At 43.4% G+C, this 21,674-nt stretch overlaps 1 long non-coding RNA gene and 1 pseudogene across 2 annotated transcripts in view; one reads left to right on the top strand and one right to left on the bottom strand.

Moving 5' to 3' along the window:
- Positions 1 to 21,674, bottom strand: part of LOC144336529 (uncharacterized) — a 323,751-nt gene that overhangs the window by 271,580 nt on the left and 30,497 nt on the right. The window lies entirely within an intron of this gene.
- LOC114673754 (nuclear factor NF-kappa-B p100 subunit pseudogene) lies at positions 10,798 to 12,050 on the top strand (annotated as a pseudogene).

Genomic DNA, 21,674 nt, shown 5'->3' with positions numbered 1-21,674 from the left:
AGACCTGGGACTCCTTGGAAAAGCAGAAGGTGCCACAGACCCCATTTTAGGAGAAACCTCTGTTTTCCTCATGGAATCCCAGGAAGTGTAAGCAGAAAGGTCCCTCTCAAAACTTAAAGCTGTGCTCAGTTTTGCCTTGCTCTACCTGACCTTTTTGATTTGGGCAGGCATCAGAAATTAGCAGTGGGAAGAGAGCTAACAAAAGCTGTGGATATGAAGATGCATTTGTGGTAAGAAAGGTTATGAAAGAAAGAAATTTTATATGAGAGAGGATCTTGTATGACCAATTCTTGTCCTAAAGTAGAAGGACTAATTATTTAGAAAAGAGGGAAATCAGGACAAGTCAGAAATGCATAAAATGGAAAAGAAAATTTACAACTGCTAGATCGTCTCCTGTCTACAAGTATTGAGTGATGTTTGCATAAAGGAGCTCTAATTAATTGGCTTCAAAGGAAATGAAGGCTCTTACATACTTTGACAGAAAAATAGAAACTCTAATGCCTTTTAGTTCATGTGACTTCAGTAATCTTTGGGAAATACAGTTTTAAAATTATTGGTAAAATGATAATGTCTTCAAAATTTAGACATTTGGTCTAAATTAAGTCAGAGGTTAAATTTGCTAAGTGCTTTAACGTCATAAACTGCTTCTTTGATTGTGGAAAATTGTCCAGTTTACCTGGTTTGAAGCCATTAGATTTCTAGGTAAGGCCTGGGGTCAGGTGGAGTTAGCCATGCCTCCTAGCTGTGCTGGAAAGAGTCAGACTTTATCTGCAGTTCTGTCTTGTATCCTAGACTACGCACCTGGTACGTAACTAAAACTGCTTGCACACACACACACACAAAAACGGGGGGTTTTGATTTTTAAAAGGCATGGGAATATGGTTTTAAAAAAAAACCAAGTGTTGTCTAATTTAGAAAGTAAAAGAATTATTTTTAGCTGGAAGAAAATAAAGTTTAAGCAAGTTATAGGAAGTTTATGAAAATTAACTTTGTAAAGAATTCTATGTATAAGCAAGTTGACAAAAATTAAAAGGGTATTATTTATTTCTTCCATAAATTAAATACTAAAAGCACAATGAAACAGGGCCCATATGTGAAAATAATAGGGCTTTTTTGAACATTGATCTGTTCTTTAACAAGAAAAAAAAGAGAGTTATAAATAGTTATGAAAATCTTACTGTATACTCAATTAAAACTAGATAGATTAATAACATTTTATTAAAAAGTGGCTTTAGCATTAAAGATGCACTAATGCAAAAATAAAATTTGATTTTCTCTTTAAAAAGATTTTTATGTAATATTGAGAGACAATAAAAGATTTGTTTGCCTTTTGAGTAAATTAAAACAAAAAGGAGGGGAGAGAGAAGTGACAAATGTAGTTGGCCTCACACCATTTCTACTGAGTTTTGTTTGGAAAGCTAAATCTCCTATCAGAGTAAAGAGTTTTCCCTTTTTAAAATTTTCGAGTTATCGTTTTTGGCTAAATGAATGACTTACACTGACCTGGGATTCTGTTTTGGGATAGCCAGTGTTTTAAGCCTTTCATATTTGACAAACTTTCCAATATCAAATTCTAAGGTTAAGAAAAAGACACCTTATGTGATGTATTAAAACCATATAGAAAGCATTGTGAATTATAAAATGGTGTTTAACTTTGGGTTATATTCATATAAGTATGTTATTGCATAAGATTCCTATAACTGTGTCTCAGCATATGTTATCAGTAATAATTATAAGTCTTAGGTTAAATTGTTGTGTCATAGAGATGACCAAATTTCCTTGATTACCTACTAACTATACCAGTCCTGAGAATTTCGTCACCCACAGACAATTGTTGTCTTGTTTTAATCCTTCTCAAAAGGTGGTTTATAATTAGATATGGAATGCTGAAGGGTACTCTTGTATGCATCTCTTGACAACTTTAAAAATTGTGAGTTGGGCGTGGTGGCTCACGCCTGTAATTCAAGTACTTTGGGAGGCCAAGGCAGGAAGATCACTTGAGGCCAGGAGTTCGAGACCAGCCTGGCCAACATGGTGAAACACATTCTCTACCAGAAATACAAAAATAGGCCAGGGGTGGTGGCATGTGGCTGTAATCCCAGCTATGCAGGAAGCTGAGGCAAGAGAATTGCTTGAATTCAGAAGGTGGAGGTTGCAGTGAGCCAAGATCGCACTACTACACTCCAGCCTGGGCGGCAGAGCAAGACTCCGTCTTAAAAAATTAATTAATTAAAAAATTGTGAATAGAGAGAAACAAAACAACAAACTTCTAAAACTCTCGTGGGAAGATGATATGTTAAACATTGCTAATCCTTTTGTTTTTCAGAGTCGAAAGAACTTTTTGAGTTATTACAACTTTCAGCAATCTGAGTATACTCCTGTAAGCAAAATTAGCATATTGCTTTCTCTCTACCTGACTTCTTCAGGGTTTAGAAACTATTTTTGAGTAGTCTCAACTTATGGCAGTATAGTTATTTGCATAAGAATCTGTTTTCTTTTGTAACAGGAAATGAGTGGAGATGCTGCTTATTTTACCAAGGCATGCTTTCAAATACAAACACATACTTTAAGGAGTCAAAGTTGAATTACAAAGCCAATAAAAGCCCCTTAGAAAAACTGGCCTCATACCTTGTCTACAGAGCCCCTGGACAAGTTTCCTGGCCTGCGGTGAGTAATGAATGTCACATTCTGACAGGCTCAGGAGCCCCAAGTTATCGTGGAACCTCAAGAGAAGAGGAATTTGCCCAACTTATCTAAATATTTAAGACCTTTTGTACCTGGCATAAATTCATGACTGGACTCAAGGCTTCAAGGAGTATAACCTGATATTCTTCATGGAAAAAAGTTTTAGCAAAGCAATTTTAAAAAGAGCCAGTATGAGGCGAGGCACCGTGGCTCACACCTGCAATCCCAGCACTTTGGGAGGCTGAGGCAGGTGGGTCATGAGGTCAGGATTTTGAGACCAGCCTGGCCAACATAGTGAAACCCTGTCTCTACTAAAAATACAGAAAATTAGCCAGGCGTGGTGGCGGGTGCCTGTGATCTCAGCTACTCTTGGGAGGCTGAAGCAGGACAATTGCTTGAACTTGGTGGGCAGAGGTTGCAGTGAGCTGAGATAGCGCCATTGCACTCCAGCCCAGGCAACAATGCAAGAGTCCATCTCAAGAAAATAAAAGGACCCAGTATGGCAAATAATTATTCCTACTGCACTTTATGCAAATAATCAGGCCAAATATAATAAGACTAAGACTTACTTTGCAAGAAAATTTGACTTACTATGATTTATTTTTCTTAACAGGGGACTGGAGAGAGAAACATGATGTTTGCAAAAACTGTAGTACACATGTCATTAGTTGTTCTTGAGTTTTTATTATTTTCTGCAGTTTGAACTAAATCCTGAATTTTTTGTGGGCTGTAAGTCTCCAAACTAATGCTTTCGGATTTTTCCTCCATTTTTCTGTCTTGCACTCAATGAAATTGCTCCTGCCTTTTAACTGAGGTCCTGCAAGCTTAAGCTTACTACTTGTAATACAGGCAGCAAAAAACATGTCAGATCATCACCACCTTCCTCCTCTGTAACTAAAGAGGAACAGCCCATCTGCATGCCACCTCCTAACACAGAAAACAGCTGTTTAACTGAACTGATCTAGTTTCAGAACTAGGAAACTGACTGAAAATTATGGGGCAGTATATTTAAATTTGCTCTTTCCTGTATATCCCAATCTGTTTGTCTAACAACTTCTGACCCAAATCTCTCTCTGCTAGTAACCCCATGTCTGATTGGTTCTGGAGCTGTCCATCTGGATCCCTCAGAGCTTAAGAGCTATTCTGCTAAGACTTTCACTCTTTGCCCTGGAACTCATGATTTACCTTATAGTCCACTGTTGTGTGCTAAAACTGTAGATGAGAATGCCATCTTGGGTGCTCAAGGATTCATCTTTGTAAATTGCCACCAAAGCCAAAAGGAAGAGACAACAAGGAAGCCTCTTGTCCCACTGGGAAATGACATAGCAGAAGTTGCTAAAATAAAGTCTTTTGATGGGCAGGATTACGCTCAGGTCACTTATCTAAAGTGGCCAAAAATTTAAGCGAAGAATTATCCGTTTCTTCCCTAGTCTGAGATAATATATAATTCAAAATAAGCTTGAGGTCAATAAGTAAGAGCCATCTGCAGGTTTAAAACAACAATAATAATGCTAATAATAGCCGCAGCAGTTTCAGTTAATAATGCTGATAATCATATGCGAGGCACTGGATTAAATGCCAGATATACATACATTACTTATACGCAACCACCCTTAAAGGATATATTATTATCCTCTTTTTCATACAGGAAAACATACATGGTGATAAGTAATGTTCCCAAGGTCACACATCTAGCGAGCAGAAAAGCTAGGAATTAAACCCAGTCTTGTGTGAATCTAAAGCCTATCTTTTTATCTCATGGTCAGCCACCCATGGCTTGTATTCATTAAAAGAAAAGTTTACCCATTTGAAGCTATCTTTTTCCCTCTGCCCATACTAATTAAAAATAACATCAAATACACTAGAAGTAAAAAGAAGAAAACCCCAATGCATGTAATTGTAAACAACCTCCGCTTGCTGGGTTCAAGTGATTCTCCTGCCTCAGCCTCCTGAGTAGCTATGATTACAGGCACACACCATCATGCCCAGCTAATTTTTTGTATTTTTAGTAGAGACGGGGTTTCACCATGTTAGCCAGGCTGGTCTCAAACTCCTGACCTCAGGTGATCCTCCTGCCTCGGCCTCCCAAAGTGCTGGGACCACAGGCGTGAGCCACTGCATTCGGCCTATTGGCAGCATTTTAAACATTCTCTTACTAATACATAAAATAAGGGGGCATCCCATAATTCACAGTGTCTTACATTAAGTGGGTTATGGTATATAGAACAGGCAGTTCTACTAATGTGATTGGCATCTAAATACACTTTCTTTCTTAGAAGTACCACAAAAAAGAGGGTTGAAATGAAAATAACAAATTTTTTAAACAAAGTAATTCTTACTTTTTCAAAAAACTTAAAGCCAAAGAAAACTCAGTATTCAAATGAATAGGTACAGCTATTTTTTTTTAATATTTAGATGTATAGAATGTATTGAATCAGGTATTTATGATAATAGTAGTATTTAAGACTGTTACACATTTTCAGGAGGGTATTTAAAGGTTATCTTTTACAAACATTTTTTAACTTCAGAAATGCTTTCGTTTGAAAAAGCGGAATAAAAGCTTCAATTGAGATTGAGTCCTAATCCTCCAGTTTTAAGTCTCTCGGCTTGCTATGGCTGGGAAGGTAAACATGAAATTTTTAAGGATGAAAGGGTCCTGAGAGATGGTAGACTGTGTCTGCTACATAATAGGTATTTGGCTTATGTTGGAGAAATAAATGGATTGAAAGAACGAACACATAGAGCTGAGGAGTTCATTGTTATTGTTTGCATATATGTAATAAACCTGCATATAATAAAAATATATATACAATAAAATGTTTGCATTAAAATCTACAAGTGCACATAAAAATATCCTCTTTACTGTTGAAGAGGCTAAACGTTCACAGAAGATAACAACAGACAAAAACAAAATAGTAAGTGAGAAATTATTTTGGTTTGTGCCAGATTCACATTCCTTTTCCTCCTGAGGATTATTTCATTAATCCTAAACTTTTACTAGAAGTTTTACACATGCTCATTGCAGAGATAAGAGAAAAAAAAATTCACTTACCATATACATGCCAAGAAAGAACAAATGTTACCATATTTTTTGTATGTATATGTGGCTAACAAAGACACATACTCTGTTTACATGTCTCTGTAATTGAACCCATTGATATGCCAAAGTACATCTTCACACACCAACATACAGATACAACAGATACAGATGTATCTGTTGACACCTTCAAAGGTTCCTTATTACAACATCCTGTGAATTTTATGAAATTTATTTATGACATCCATTATATGGGTTCTTTGTAATATATTGCTATTTTAAGCAGTACTGAAGAAAACAAATTGCATGACTCCATCTCAAAAAATAAAATAAAATGGATATTGAATTTTATCTGAATAATTTTCAGCCCAGAAATTGACATATTAAGAGAATTATTTTTCATTATGCATATGAAAAGTAAAGTGCTGTATATACTTAATTTTGCTAGTTAAATCACTTTAAAATGGTTTATAAAGTGCTCTATAAGTGAAATGATGAGTGGATCAGGAACCAGCTTGTAGTGGGAAATCAGAGAGCTGGAGAGACCAATAAGGTTACAGGAGGATTTATTAAGGTGTACACCAGCTCAGCAGACCTGTGTCCAGAAAGTCTGAGCACCAAACAAAGAGAACATGCATTTTTATGCAAGCAAGGGCGTGAAAAACGTGATGCAGGAAGCAAGCTTACAGAAGCAAGAACAAAGGCAGTTAATCATTCTATGACATGTCTCACATCTTGGGAAAACATGTTTTGCAGCCTGTGCTTCTCTGTTTTGTGACCTTGCAGCTGTACAGCAGAAAAAAACAGGAATTTACAAACTTGCAAAGTATGTGGAGGAGAGATATGGTTAATGGTTCACAGACAGGCAGTTAATATTCTTTTTAAACTTCCCACTTGGTGAAGGTTGGTTGTATGGGGCCTTTGACCCTTAAATAATAACTTTCTGTCATAGGAAACAGAAACTTCTTATTTTTAATTTTCTACTTCATTCCCCCCTTTGGTGCTTTTCATAAAGGCAATATTTAATAGAAAGCACCGCTATCTTCTATTTCTTCATAGGGTGGCGCACATTCCTCTTTGGGCAGTGATTGATATTTGGTCAAGGCCATTATTTGAGTAGTGGTTTGCCTGGTTACGGCTGCTTCTATAGTCAACTGAACGCTTCTGATTAGGAGAGGCAAGAGACAAGGGAGTATCAGGCACCCGCCCAGGATGGCTGAGAAGCCCCCTATAAAAGTCTTAAATCCACCAAAAGAGAAAACCATCCTCTGAAGAGGGAGTCTGGAGACCACCCTTTCCAGGTGTGAACTGGAGACCACCCTTTCCAGGTGTGAACTGGAACACGGGCTAGTTTTCACATTCTGGCAGTAATTTCCACGACTGCTTTTCCATTACCATCAACTTCTAGGCAGCAATTTGTTAGGCTGAATTTTCCACATACTCCCCTTCCTGGGCCAGTACATAATCTAATACTAGTCTATTCTGGTAGATAGCATTCCTCATTTGTGTGGCTTGCTGCGCTAGCAAGTCTAAAGCTTTTGCTGTTTCATTAGTTATGATTTCAAGAACAGCTTGTAACCTTATGATTCTGTTGAGCATATAGATAGGGGTACAGTATCCTCATGACCCATCCTGTGCCCAAGTGGCGGGTCCATAATACTTGATAATCCTTTCAGGGGGCCACTCATTTTCTTTCCAATCCCCTATATCTGTGTCCTTTTTTATGTTTGTATCGAAGCTTCTTTCGACTTTTCTTTTAACTTCATCATAAACAGAGCATCCTAGAGCCTGTCCTTGTTTTAGGGGCATTAGGATAAAGGATGGTCTGCTATTCCTGGTACACAGGCTCCTGTCCATTTGGCAGGCAGTTGTCTATCTGCTCACGTCCCGCAGATCCAGTAAAGGCTTGAGGGTGCCTGCCAGGTGTTTAGAGCTTCTAGCTGATACCAGGAGTGGTTTAAAGTAGGAAATCAGGAGAAAGAGTTTAAATCAGGTAATGAGGTGCTATTTTCTGACATCCGTAAGCTCTTCCCTTTAGTTTCATCATAATACTGTTGCCCTAGACAAGTAAGTCCTCCTACTGGATCTGTGAACGCCTTCCCCCAATGAGCAATGCAGAATCTTCCTATTATGGAGGGTTTTAACAGCCAGACACTTGGACCAGAAACAGTTGAGTCAGTGGCGGAGTCAGGCAAAGTGAAACTATCTTGAGGCATTAATCCCTTGCCTCCCATGGCCATTGATCTCCCATGTTAGTTCTTCCACATACATAACATGAGGACATTCCTAGGCTGTCAGCTATATTCTCAGCTACTTGGACAAACAGATTCTTTGTTGGAGAGAGGAGTTCCTTTTGGACCTGGAATTGAGGAATGGAATGGGTTTTTACCTTCCTTATAATATATAAGCTATCCTTTGTTTCCTGGCCACATTTTATAGCATTATGGGATAACCTGTAGTCCATACAGAGTGCTCTGGTTCCAGGATAGTGAGATTTATAAGAATACAACTATCTGTTTTGCAATCAGGTTTTGCTAACAGTTTAATATATACTATGGGCTGTTTTGTGGTAGTCAGGGAACTGGTGGAGCTCAATACACAATCCAGCAAGTTAATTCTGGCACCCTGCTGGTGCAGTTAGGAAACATGCAGTTCCTTTTTCCACAACTGCTACTCCTTGAGCTCCCTATGGTAGTTGAGACTATGGGATAGGCAGATCCCGTGAATGCCACTTGACAAGAATTATAGTACAGAGCTGAGTCTCTCTCTGAGTAGGCGAGACTCTAACTTGATTTAGAAGCCTCCCTTCTTTCATCCCACTATGGATCTCAAACCAAATCCCAGGCTGGAATTTTGGATCATAATAGGACTGAGTTTTTCCCCAATGAAATGCAAAGATAGGCCGGCTCACAGGGACCAGCAGTAGACAAAAGAATGCATCTTTGAGATCCAGGCAAGTAAACTACGCATCGCTTGTGGAAACGTGACCCACCAACCATCCAGTACCTAACCATCCAGTGGGTCAGGTATCACTGGATGAATGGAAACTGTAGCCCAGTTCACTGTGCGTAAATCTTGCACTGGCCTATATTGGTCATTTGGCTTCCATACCAGCAAAAGGGGTGTGTTCCAAGGGGACCTGCACTTCACTATGATGCCATGCTTAAAGATCCAATCTATGTGCTTTTGAATGCCACTTATGGCCTCTATGAACAACGAGTATTCACGAACCCATACCAGAGTCACTCCGAGCTTTAGCTCCACCAAGACTGGTGCCTGATTTACAGTCAATCCAGTGGATTGTCTTCAGTCCACACTCCCGAAATCTTTGCAAGTAATCCATACATTTCAAGTGGTCCTGGCACTTCTCGCCTAAGTGCTGTTTCTGCATATAGTCTCCATTCCTCAGCCCTTGGGAAGGTGAGGGTTAATACCATAGTCTTTGGCTGACTCAGGTTTAAAGACATGTTCCCTGGTGGCTCGAAAGAAATTTGCGCCTGCAGTTTTTGGAGTAAGTCTCTTCCTAGCAAGGGGACTGGACAATTTGGAAGGTATAGAAACTCATGCTGGACTTCTCATCCTCCAATAATATACTTCCTTGATAGACGGAAGGGTCTTTTCTCCGAGACTCTGGTTGCCACAATAATAGTTGTGTAATTCCTGGATAGTGGCCTTATAGGTTGCGTCACTACCAAATGCTCAGCTCTGGTGTCTGCCATAAAGTCCATCTGTTGGCCACCCATCTCCACTGAGACCATAGGCTCCTGGGGGCCCAAAGAAATGGAGGCCGGTCTGTCTCAGTCCTCATAGCCTGCTACCTGTGCTAGGCTGATTAGATCGATGTCCAGTCTCAGAACACAGCAGCTGGTGGCCAGAGGCTCCAGTCAAACTCCCTGGTCATGGCTATTGCCCTTATCTTTCTCTGGACATTCATCCTTCCAGTGTCCTTTCTTTTTGCACAATGCACATGGATCCTTCTCCAGCCTTTTCCAGCCTTCAAAACCTGGTCTAGACTAACCTCTTCCACAACCACGTCTGCGACCATGTCCATGTCCCCTCACAATGCCAGTCTCTCTTTCAACCAGGGCAGCCACTAATAGCTCAGTCTTTTCCTTGAGCCTCCGCTCAGTTTCCTTCTTTTCCTCTTGTTCATGGTTAACATACACCTTAGGAGCCACCTCTATAAGCTGAGTGGCATTCCAGTTTCTGAGAAACCTTCCCGTTTCTGAAGTTTCCGCTTAATGTCACCCTGCACCTGGCTACGAAATGGTGTCTTCACCATGTGCTGATTTTCAGCAGCCTCTGGATCAAATGGAGTATAGAGCTGGTATGACTCACAGAGCCTCTCATAAAACCAACTGGGGTTCTCGTCAGTCTTTTGGAGCACCTCTAACATCTTTCCTATATTCATTGCTTTCTTCCCACTTCTTATCCCATTTAGAAGTGCCTCCCGATACCTTTGCAGATGCTGAAGCTCCTCTGCATCATTTAGGTCCCAGTTGGGGTCTATCTCTGGGAACCACTCCTGGGCATAATGCCAGACATCATTTGTACCATCTGGCATAGTGTTCACTTGCCACTGGAGGGCTGCTTGAGTCACTCTCCTGTGCTCCTCTGTGTTGAACAGAGTTAAAAGGAGCTGTTGGCAGTCTGACCAGGTGGGGTTATGGGTCAGAAAAATGGACCTCATCAAGTCTATGAGGGTTTGAGGCTTTTCCGTATAGGAGAGAGTATGTTGTTTCCAATTTAGGAGGTCTGTGGCGGACAAGGGCTGGTAGACGAAAATCCACTGCCCTCCTTGAACCTGGCCTTGCTGATCATGATAAATTTGTGCTCAAGTCTCACGGAAGGGCATTTGTAAGGCTCGGGTGCCTCCAGACTGGAGGTGGCCCGCTGCGTCACGTTGCTTTTCCTCCTTAGCAAGGGCCTCAGCAGAGAAACAGCCCTGAGCCACTCGCAGGGCTAGTAGGCAGGTCTCCCCAGAGTGGGCGGGGCTCTCTGGAGTGCGCCACCCACCGTGCCCCAGGGCTCCACTGACTCCTCACCGGGACACTCAGCAGCCTCCCGGATGACGGATGACGTGTTTGCCACCGCCACAGGGTGACTTCCTACCTCAGCCACCTCCTGGCAGCCGGCAATGGAGTCCTGCTGTTGGGGCAGGGGTGGCATAAAGAGCCTGGCATTCAGTGCCTGGAAGGGACTCCAAGGAGTAAGCCACAGTGCTAAGTGCCCCCTCCAGGACCACCTCCCCCCACGCCCTGGCCAGTGTGAGCCGCAAGCCTTGGAGATGCTGTAGCAAGCCTGAGAGTACAATATGTGCCTGTTCAGCCTGGTACAGCACAGCGCCTGGGCCCTACTCCACTACGGTGTCACCACAGAGCCCTGCTGGTGGGACGGCACCACCCTCTGACAGTGCGGATGAGAACGGAGACATGCTACTGCACCTGGCCATCATCCACAGGCCGACCAGTGTCATGGAGCAGATAGCCCACGTCATCAACCACGCCAAGCACCTCGGCGTCGTCAACCTCACCAACCACTTGCACCAGACGCCCCTGCACCTGGCGGTGATCACTGGGCAGACAAGGGTGGTGAGGTTTCGACTGCAGGTGGGTGCAGACCCAGCACTGCTGATCAGCGTGGAGACTCAGCCATGCACCTGGCACTGCAGGCAGGCGCTAGTGCCTCAGAGTTGCTGTGTGCACTGCTTTGGAGTGGAGCTCCCGCTGTGCCCCAGCTGTTGCACATGCCTGACTTTGAGGGACTGTATCCAGCACACCTGGCGGTCTGAACCCAAAGTCCTGAGTGTCTGGATCTGCTGGTGAACAGTGGGGCTGAAGTGGAGGTCACAGAGCAGCAGGGGGGCCAAACAGCCTTGCATCTAGCCACAGAGATGGAGGCGCTGGGGTTGGTCACCCTTCTGGTCACCAAGCTCCGGGCCAACGTGAACGCTCACACCTTTGTGGGAAACACACCGCTGCACCTGGCAGCTGGACTGGGATCCCCGACCCTCACCTTCCTCCTTCTGAAGGCTGGCGTTGATGTCTATGCTGAGAACAAGGACCCCCCGTGCCCACTGCCCTCACCCCCTCCTCTGAGAGCAACTCGGACTCGGAGGGGCCTGAGAAGGACACCCGAAGCAGCTTCCAGGGCCACACGCCTCAGCCTCACCCACAGCACCAAGGTGAAGACCTTGCTGCTAAATGCCGTTCAGAACACCATGGAGCTGCCCCTGACCCTGCCCAGCCCTGCAGGGCCAGATAGTAAATATTTTTGGTTTCGCAAGTCACACCTTCTGTGTCACAACCATTCGACTCTACCCTTGTAGCACAGAAGCAGCACCCAGGGATGATAGGTCAACAACTGCGTGTGGCTGTGTTCCAAAAAGTTTCCTTTATAAAATCAGCCGTGGCTACCATACTGTAGTTTTGACCCCTAAACTTACAGTATAAAGGTATTAGATGAAGTCAAGGAGACTGCTTCTGACAGGAACAGTCACAAGAAGCAGAAGGCAAAAGAAAAAAAAATGTATATTGATAGTTAAAATTAGTATATAGAATCTCTAAAAAAAAATTGCTTGCAAATCAGCACGGTTTTTTTCTACGGAACTTCTCAGGGCTTTTCAAAATGCTAAAATGCTTTGTGATGCTGCAAAGCCTCTACAGAGTTACCCAAAGTTAGTGCACCTCGATGCATCTCTGCAGAGGCTAAACCATGCCACCCATCAGGACATCCCACCAAGTGGACCTTTCCAGCCTCCCCTTATTTAAATGTTTCATGGCTTTCCCTTCTACATAAACAGTGTCCACTATCACTTAGGTCAGTGAGGTTTGGAACTACATTTCATAGTCCCTGATTCAAACTCCAACAGAGCTACTAATAGGAGCTTAAAAGACTTGCAGCCGCTTGTGGATAGAGGGAGCTAATAGGGAGGTAGAGCCATCTACAGGAGATATGTGGTACTGCACAACGACAGCTATGCCAAGCAGGTGAGAAAGGGACTCAGAAATGCATTACGGCACCTAGTAGAAATCGCTCTGCACTCTGTTTATTTAACACAGAGATTTAGCAACGAAGGCGGGGTTTTCAGGAGCAGACCTTTTATTTTTGTTTGATGGGGTTGGGCGGAGAGACATGATCTTGACCGCAATTTATGTTATGACAACATGTGTGAGGAAGAGAGGATATTTAGAGTAAGTGTTTCCTTTGCAGGCTTGAATGGGCATTCGACTTATACGCAAAAGTGCGCCCATTTTCAGTGTCTCCATATCAGCACCAATTTCATTTAACTGTAAGATTCTTTTTACCATGAACACTTGGGGCGCTCAATCATTTAAAGGACATTCTACATAGAAGTTTGAAACCTCTTAATTACAGCAACTAAAACCTCACAATGGTTTCCTAGATAAGTCTTTTGTGTCGTATTTTGAAAAATAGATTTTTCTCCCAAAGAGTTAGGACAATAGCATTTATGTCATAAGAACTCTGTTTTTTGGACCACATTTTGTGATAAAAAGCAAATGAGCTTTGCATTTAGGAGCTCCAGGAAGTCCTTGTTGCCCTCGGAAGTCTGCCCCCTCACCCCAACAAAGGGCCAGACAGCTTAGAGGTAGGGAATATCTCTCTCCATAGGCTCACCAAAATGTGTGGCTGGCTGTGTGTTCCTTACTGATGTCCTGCGAGCCCTTAAGGTATTTCAACAATGAACATCTCGATTTTCTGTGGATTTATGGAAGAAAACGTTCTCTCTCCAAATGTGTACAGTAATTCCCCCTTGTCTGCAGGGAATAGTGCCAAGACTCCCAGTGAATGCCTAATACTGCAGATAATAAACAACCCTATATACGCTATTCTTTTTACTATACATACATACCGGAAATATAGCTTAATTTGTAAACTGGGCACCATATGTGATTAACAACCATATCTACTAATAAATAGAACAATTAAGACAATAGGCTGTAATAAAAGTCATGTGACTGGTCTCTCTCTCTCTCAAACTATCTTACTGTACTGCACTCACCCTTCCTATGGTAATGTGAGGTGATACAGCGCCAAGGGGTGACATGAAGGGAGGCGAATGACGTAGACATTTTGACATATTGTTCGGCTACTACTGCCCTCCTGATGATACATCAGGGGGAAGATCACCTGCTTCGCGTGACCCCAGAGCATCATGCCATGACAGTGTATTTTTTGCTGGGTGTCAGGAGCAGACAATGCTGATGTTTGGGGATCCTTGAGAATTGAAGAGTTGTTTTTTTGTTTTTTGTTGTGTTGTGTTTTTTCGCCGAGACCTGCTGGAAGAACACTGCAATCAGATGTTGTGTGAATCTTCAATTCATCGAAGTGTTGCTGCAGAGATTACAATTCTTCAGTGAGAATATGAGTAATTTTAACACTGCATTCCATCCTAAGATATTCCATAATTTGGTTTTTTAATGTCTGTGCAATTTGAAATACTGCAGTACATTTCGATTATGTCCATGTTGCTGGTTCTGCTTCATTTCTTCACCTTTCTCTGCAGACGATTCAACAAGTTCTTCCAATTCCTCATTTGTTAACTCTTCTTGATGGCCTTCAATATCTTCTGCCACTTCAGCAAGCATGTCAGCAACCCTTCTCCACCAATCTGTCTTGCTGCATGAATGATTTTCCTAACTTCTCCACTGATCCCAGAGAAGCCTTTAAAATCATTCATGGCTTCACTCCATAAGTTCCTCTAGCAGGTATTTACAATTTCTGGTTTTAATTCATCCAATGCAGCTTTGAAGAAAGTGATTGCATTAGCAATAGTGAATAGCAATAACACGCATGAATCTGCCATCTCCTGGGATAACAGTGCCTTCTGGATACCTCCTGAGGGATCTGCCTGAGGCTGCTTTATAGTTAACTTTTTTTAATAAGTAGAAAGAGTATATTCTAAAATAACAATAAAAAGTGTAGTAAACACATAAACTAGTAACGTAGTTGCTTATTTTCATTATTAAGTATTATGTATTGTACCTTACATTGTGTGCTATACTGTTACACCACCAGCACCAGAGCAGGTTTCTTTATACCAGCACCAGCACAAACACATGAATAATGTATTGCACTGTGACACAGAAAGGCTACAATGTCACTAGATGATTAGTGCTCACCCAGCTCCATCATAATTTTATGAGCCCACCATCCCATACCGGGTCTGTCATTGACCAGAGCCTTGTTAGGCAGTGTATGACTGTACTTCTATGAACCTCAGCGTCCTCTTCTATGAAAATGGAATGATGGCCGGGCGCGGTGGCTCAAGCCTGTAATCCCAGCACTTTGGGAGGCTGAGACGGGTGGATCACGAGGTCAGGAGATCGAGACCATCCTGGCTAACACGGTGAAACCCCATCTCTACTAAAAAATTTAAAAAACTAGCCGGGCGAGGTGGCGGGCGCCTGTAGTCCCAGCTACTTGGGAGGCTGAGGCAGGAGAATGGCATGAACCTGGGAGGCGGAGCTTGCAGTGAGCTGAGATCCGGCCACTGCACTCCAGCCTGGGCGACAGAGCGAGACTCCGTCTCAAAAAAAAAAAAAGAAAATGGAATGATGTTAGTACTATGTCAAATTTGTGAGAATTAATTGGGATGATGCATGTAAAGATTCCGAGCAATTTTACATACAATCCTTCTCAAGATCAGGGCATGATAAATTTATATTTTCAATAACTAAAGATACAAATTGAAAAACTGGAGTCATAAATCAATAAAGTATGATATTTCTACTTTTCTAGCAAGTCCTAAATCAGCCTAGCTATAAAATTAGTAAATAAAATTCTCTTTGATTTTCTTTTTTCAATTATTACAAAGCAAACCTCTGAGATTTCAGGGTCGAAATTTTCCATTTATGTTTATTTGTTGCTGTTTTATTTCTGCCACTTTTTATGTGTTTGGTCCTTTTAACTGAAGAGAAGATAATGAGATGATCATGATACTTAGATCTTGAACAACTCTCACACACACACACACACACACACACACACACACGTACGTACGTCTAAATTTCTTTTAAAAGTGAAAGTAAATTCGTCCTAGAAGTTAAAACATTGATAATTGTCTAGCGGAAAGTAGACAATTATCTATCAGAGAATGTATCTACTTCTGCCGGTGATAGTAAGTCTAAATAAAATACTAGAATTTTACAAATAAATCGATGCTGTTTTAATCCACAAATTGGTTTCCAACTACTGATTTAGCCAAGTGATTCTTAAAAGGTATAAATATGAACAGTGAGTCTCATGTCCTAGCTACCTATTACTATGTAACAAGCAACCCCAAACCCAGTGGGTACGCAAGAGCAAGCATTCATGGACCTCGTGAATCTGCATTTGGGTTGGGTTCAGAGGGAGTGGATCATTTCTGCTGCATGTGGCATCAGTAGGGGCAGCTCCTGGGGCTGAGGTCATCTGAAGACTCAGTGTTCACCTGTCTGGAGACTGACAGCAGCTGTGGGCTGGAACAGCCATCCCCAAGGCCCCTCCACACAGCTACTTGGCTCCCACCCAGAATCTGGCTGAGTTCCAAGATCAAGCATCCCGAGTGAGAGTGGGGCAGAAGCTGTTTCCTCAGTTTTGACCTAGCCTCAGAAGTCATCTGGCATCAATTATCTCACTCTTAATTAGCTGAGGCTGACTTACAAAGAGCCACTAAGATTCAAGGAGAGCAGCCATGGACTCAACATTTGATGGGGAGTGGCGAGGTTCTGGTAGGGCAAGTAGGATGGGAAACATGTTTGCCACCATTTTTGGAACACACTTTCTACCTCACTTACATTTCACTGAGTCAATGCAACATATTTATCTACTATGACATTTTGCTAATGTCTTGCATCCAAATTAGAAATTAATTCATTCATTCAAAATAAAAACATGCAGCGAGTTCTTGTTACGAGTTATGCACTTTACAAGGTGATGGATATATCCACATTAATAGGCAAGATTAGATGCAAAAGTTGTCAGTGCCTCTGCTTAAAATAAATACTGCCTCATAACACTAATAATTTGTTTGAGAATGATTTAGAGCAGTTGTTAGAATCGAACTCAGGATCCAGATTGTCCAGCTGCTAATTCTCACTCTCTGGTGTGCGCTTGTCTATGATATGGGCAAGTTCTTGAAACTCCTCTGGTTTCTGTCTTCTTGTCTGTAACATGAGACTAGTAATAGATCTGCCTGGTAGGGTGGTTGTAAGGAGGAAAGGTATTAATTCATGCAATTGGTTAGTGTCTGATAGTAAGCACTCAATTGATGTTAGCCATAATTATTATTATTTATTAAGATTAAAGTGGGCTTCAAATGTTTATGGCATAACAATAGGTGAAAAGGAAGAGAATTAGAAAATCAATAATGCATACAGTATCACTATAACAGAGAACAGAAAAACCTTATATGTGGAAGAAATGTTATATTGGAGAAAAATGCAACAAAACATTTTAAGTGATGCTTTGGAGTGAAAAAACTACAGAAAATATTTTTCTTCTTATCTCTATATTCCAAAAATTTTTTCACACAAAAATGAATTGCTTGTATAATGTTTATATCGCTGACCTATAACTGAAATAATAAAGCTACTTCCCGTTGCAAGAAAAATCAAATGTTTCAAGGTATACATCCTGCGTACTTCCAGTTCCCTTTAAAATTCATCATATTGATCTGTGTTATACTTTGCTCTCGTCAATATAGCACACCTAGTGTTGCAGCCTATAGAGAAAGGAAAGAAAAATGGCTTAAAACTTAATGACATGTTATAGTCTGAATTACTAATACATACTCAGTCAATCCCTGGTGCCCAAAAGACCATCTGTCTCCCTTTAATGTCTCCGATAACCATCTATATGTTTCACATTTATCACTCTGGCCCTAATGCATTTGCCAAACACATGAATATTTAAATATCTAAAACTATTGCATCAACAGAAAATGTGACAGATTTACAGTTGGGGTTTTTTCCTTTGAGTAACCAAAGGAAAAAGCTGTGCACCTGTGCTGGGGACTGCAGGGAAACTCAGTTTCACCTGAAGAGATCTAAGAACCCAAATTCTAGACCTTTAGGAATAACGATAGCTGCGCTTGTCAGTGCTTACTCTGTCCTAGGCTCCAGGCTGGCGTTTGTCCTCTGTTATCTCATTTCATCCTCCTAACAGTTCTATGAGGTCTGAAATATTATTAACTCCTCCTTACAGGGGAGGAAGCTGAAGCTCACAAAAATTAAATGACTTCCCACAGCCAGGAGGTGGCAGGGTTAGGTCTCAAACATCTTTTTTCCCAGCACCAAAACTGTGCCCTGACCACTGGCCTCCCGCAGCAAGCAACCACGCACTGACAGCAGCGCTGCCGCGGCAGGCTCTCAGCACTCGGGTTCACTGGGGTGACAGGCAGAGTTTTAGCGATGACATTCTACGCTGAGCATTTCCTCACAGAAAAGTGAAGGCCAGGATTCCCACTAGGCCTCGCTGTCACCCAAGAGGTCACTTCCTTGGGCCTTACAAAACCATGCTGCAGCTGTCTCTGTCTTCATTATAGGACACGTACCTCATCCTTAAATGGGATTGGGAGTGGGTGTATCAGGCTGTTTTTGTGTCGTAAAGGAACGTCTGAGGCTGGGTCATTTACAAAGAAAAGAGATGTAGTTGTTTCACGGTCTGCTGGCTGTACAGGAGGCACAGCGGCGGCTGGCTGTACAGGAGCACAGTGGCGGCTGGCTGTACAGGAGCACAGTGGCGGCTGGCTGTACAGGAGCGCAGCGGCGGCTGGCTGTACAGGAGCGCAGCGGCGGCTGGCTGTACAGGAGGCATAGTGGCGGCTGGCTGTACAGGAGCATAGTGGCGGCTGGCTGTACAGGAGCGCAGCGGCGGCTGGCTGTACAGGAGCGCAGCGGCGGCTGGCTGTACAGGAGCGCAGCGGCGGCTGGCTGTACAGGAGCGCAGCGGCGGCTGGCTGTACAGGAGGCATAGTGGCGGCTGGCTGTACAGGAGGCACAGTGACGGCTGGCTGTACAGGAGCACAGTGGCGGCTGGCTGTACAGGAGGCATAGCGGCGGCTGGCTGTACAGGAGCGCAGCGGCGGCTGGCTGTACAGGAGGCATAGTGGTGGCTGGCTGTACAGGAGGCATAGTGGCGGCTGGCTGTACAGGAGCACAGCGGCGGCTGGCTGTACAGGAGGCATAGTGGCGGCTGGCTGTACAGGAGGCACAGTGACGGCTGGCTGTACAGGAGCACAGTGGCGGCTGGCTGTACAGGAGGCATAGCGGCGGCTGGCTGTACAGGAGGCACAGTGACGGCTGGCTGTACAGGAGGCATAGTGGCGGCTGGCTGTACAGGAGCACAGTGGCGGCTGGCTGTACAGGAGCGCAGTGGCGGCTGGCTGTACAGGAGCGCAGTGGCGGCTGGCTGTACAGGAGCAGAGTGGCGGCTGGCTGTACAGGAGCAGAGTGGCGGCTGGCTGTACAGGAGCACAGTGGCGGCTGGCTGTACAGGAGCGCAGTGGCGGCTGGCTGTACAGGAGGCATAGTGGCGGCTGGCTGTACAGGAGGCATAGTGGCGGCTGGCTGTACAGGAGCACAGTGGCGGCTGGCTGTACAGGAGCACAGTGGCGGCTGGCTGTACAGGAGCGCAGTGGCGGCTGGCTGTACAGGAGGCATAGTGGCGGCTGGCTGTACAGGAGCACAGTGGCGGCTGGCTGTACAGGAGGCACAGTGGCGGCTGGCTGTACAGGAGCACAGTGGCGGCTGGCTGTACAGGAGGCATAGTGGCGGCTGGCTGTACAGGAGCGCAGTGGCAGCAGCTGCTTGACTTCTAGTGAGGTTTTACTCATGGCAGAAGGCAACGAGAAAGCAGGCGGGTCACATGACGAGAGTGGGAGCAAGAGCGATGTGGGGGAGGAGCCACACACTTTTAAACAACCAGATCGCATATCAAATCGGAGTGAGAACTCACTCATCACCAAGGAGCTGGGCCAAGCCATTCACGAGGGATCCGTCGGCATGATCCAAACACCTCCCACCAGGCCCCACCTCCAACACTGGGGGTTACATCTCGACATGAGATTCAGAGGGAACAAACATCCAAACCATATCAGTGAACGTATGCAATTAAAGTTACAGGCCCAGTGGCAAAGAATAACGGCATGAGAAATATCTAGACCAACTTACATCAGCATCAAGCTCGCCGGAGAAATTCAGTCCTGTAAGTCCAACTGGAGGTTCTAAGATGGTCAAAGGTGGGACCATGAGAAACGGGAGAAAACACTAATATGCAACATTTGGAATGAGAAGCGCAAACGGTGACCTACGCGGAGCAGGCTTTATAAAAAGCATGTGCGGCGTGAAGCTAGGAACTGTTGGTATTAAGCATTTTTCTAGTCTGACTTTCATAAGTACTACTTCAGCTGAAATATAAACAGTCCCTGAAAGGTATAATGTGACTTTTATTTGGGGTTTGTTTTGTTTTGTTTTTAGGATTGAAAGGATGAAAGAATTGGTTGTTCAAGAGCCAACCCCACCACCGCCCTCACACAAAAAAAGATTCATTCGATTTTCTTCTTTTCAGGAACTGCCTGCTAGGGCTGAAGGCAACATTTTTCATGAAGCCACCATGATCTTGTTGAACAACGTAATGTGAGCGCCAACACTTACCTTGGAACGCATCTCTGCCAAAAGCCTTATTTTCCAAAGGAGGAAACTTGGATGCACTTTTCCAAATTCACTTAGCTAATTAGTGAAGAGCCTCTCAGAACGAGTAAGTTCAACATGTTGGCTCAAACAAGCCTTTCTTGTGAGTGTTTCCCTAAAAACTCCTGTTACAATGAACCCATTGTTCCTTCAATAAGTCATTAACATGATTGCTGTTGAGGGATGACATTCATCCGAGGAAGAACTGCTGATCAGGCCACTTGAGGTCAGACTCACCCAACAGAGAAGCTCACATATCCTGCTTTAATGAATCCATCACACCAAAATTTGGAACCTGTTGCAAGCAGCTGAATCTGCCACAACCTGCCTACGTGGGTTTTAGTATTAACTATCACTGACAGTGTCCATTGAAATGATGTGCATAGTCTGTAAAGCTTTGTTTTCTAATATATTGAGGGAATTGGAGAGCCAGTTAAATAATCAAGCACTGTAATTAACACATTTTCATTTACATTGCCCCCATAGTCCCTACTGACACACCTAGGAATCGTAAACTCATAGGCTGCCAGCACAGGAAGCTGTCTGAGTGGTCATCGCAGCCCAACTATCTCACTCGGTGGCTCTCTGGTTTGTCGTCTTATCACATTTTCAAACATCAGAATCTTTGCTGGCGCACTAGAAAGGCCCAAACAACTCACAACAACCCCAAACAAATCATCAAGAATCATGATGCTGTCATCCCAACAACATAACAGTGCCCAGAAGAACAAAGCCATCATCACCTCCCCACTGGGCCTCCTTCATCCAGGCGCCACTGTTTGACCAAAACTCATTTCTGAGGCATCTCAGCTTGTCCTGACTAAACCCAGGCTCTCTTGGGCATGAGATGGAAATGCTACTACTCACAGCAAGCCTGCCTGACTCCACGTCATTGCCCGCAACAGCTCAGCTCAAATTCCTCCCGATAGACACTACTGAAGAGTACTTCTCTGACTGGAGCAATATAAATTCATTCACAAGTGATGTAAACCAGGCAACAGTCCTGTGAATGACCTAGGATACACCAGAGTGCCATGGCCCAGTGCTTAAGAAACACTCCTCCACCCGAAAAATAAAATTTAGGGTAAAGACAGAGAACAATGAACGCACTAAGAAACCTGAATTCTAGAATGGGTTCTTCCATTCATTAGCTATGTGACTGGAAAAGCAGTCTTTGATTTTCACACTATGAATGACACATTTGGAAGACGTACTGTCTTAGGAGTCTTCTAGTTTAAAGTTTCGTGGTTCTAAGCAAT

Source organism: Macaca mulatta, chromosome 18, assembly GCF_049350105.2.
Source record: "Macaca mulatta isolate MMU2019108-1 chromosome 18, T2T-MMU8v2.0, whole genome shotgun sequence".
NCBI lineage: Eukaryota > Metazoa > Chordata > Mammalia > Primates > Cercopithecidae > Macaca > Macaca mulatta.
The sequence above is the reverse complement of the archived record's forward strand: the minus strand, read 5'-3'. Positions and strand labels throughout refer to the sequence as shown.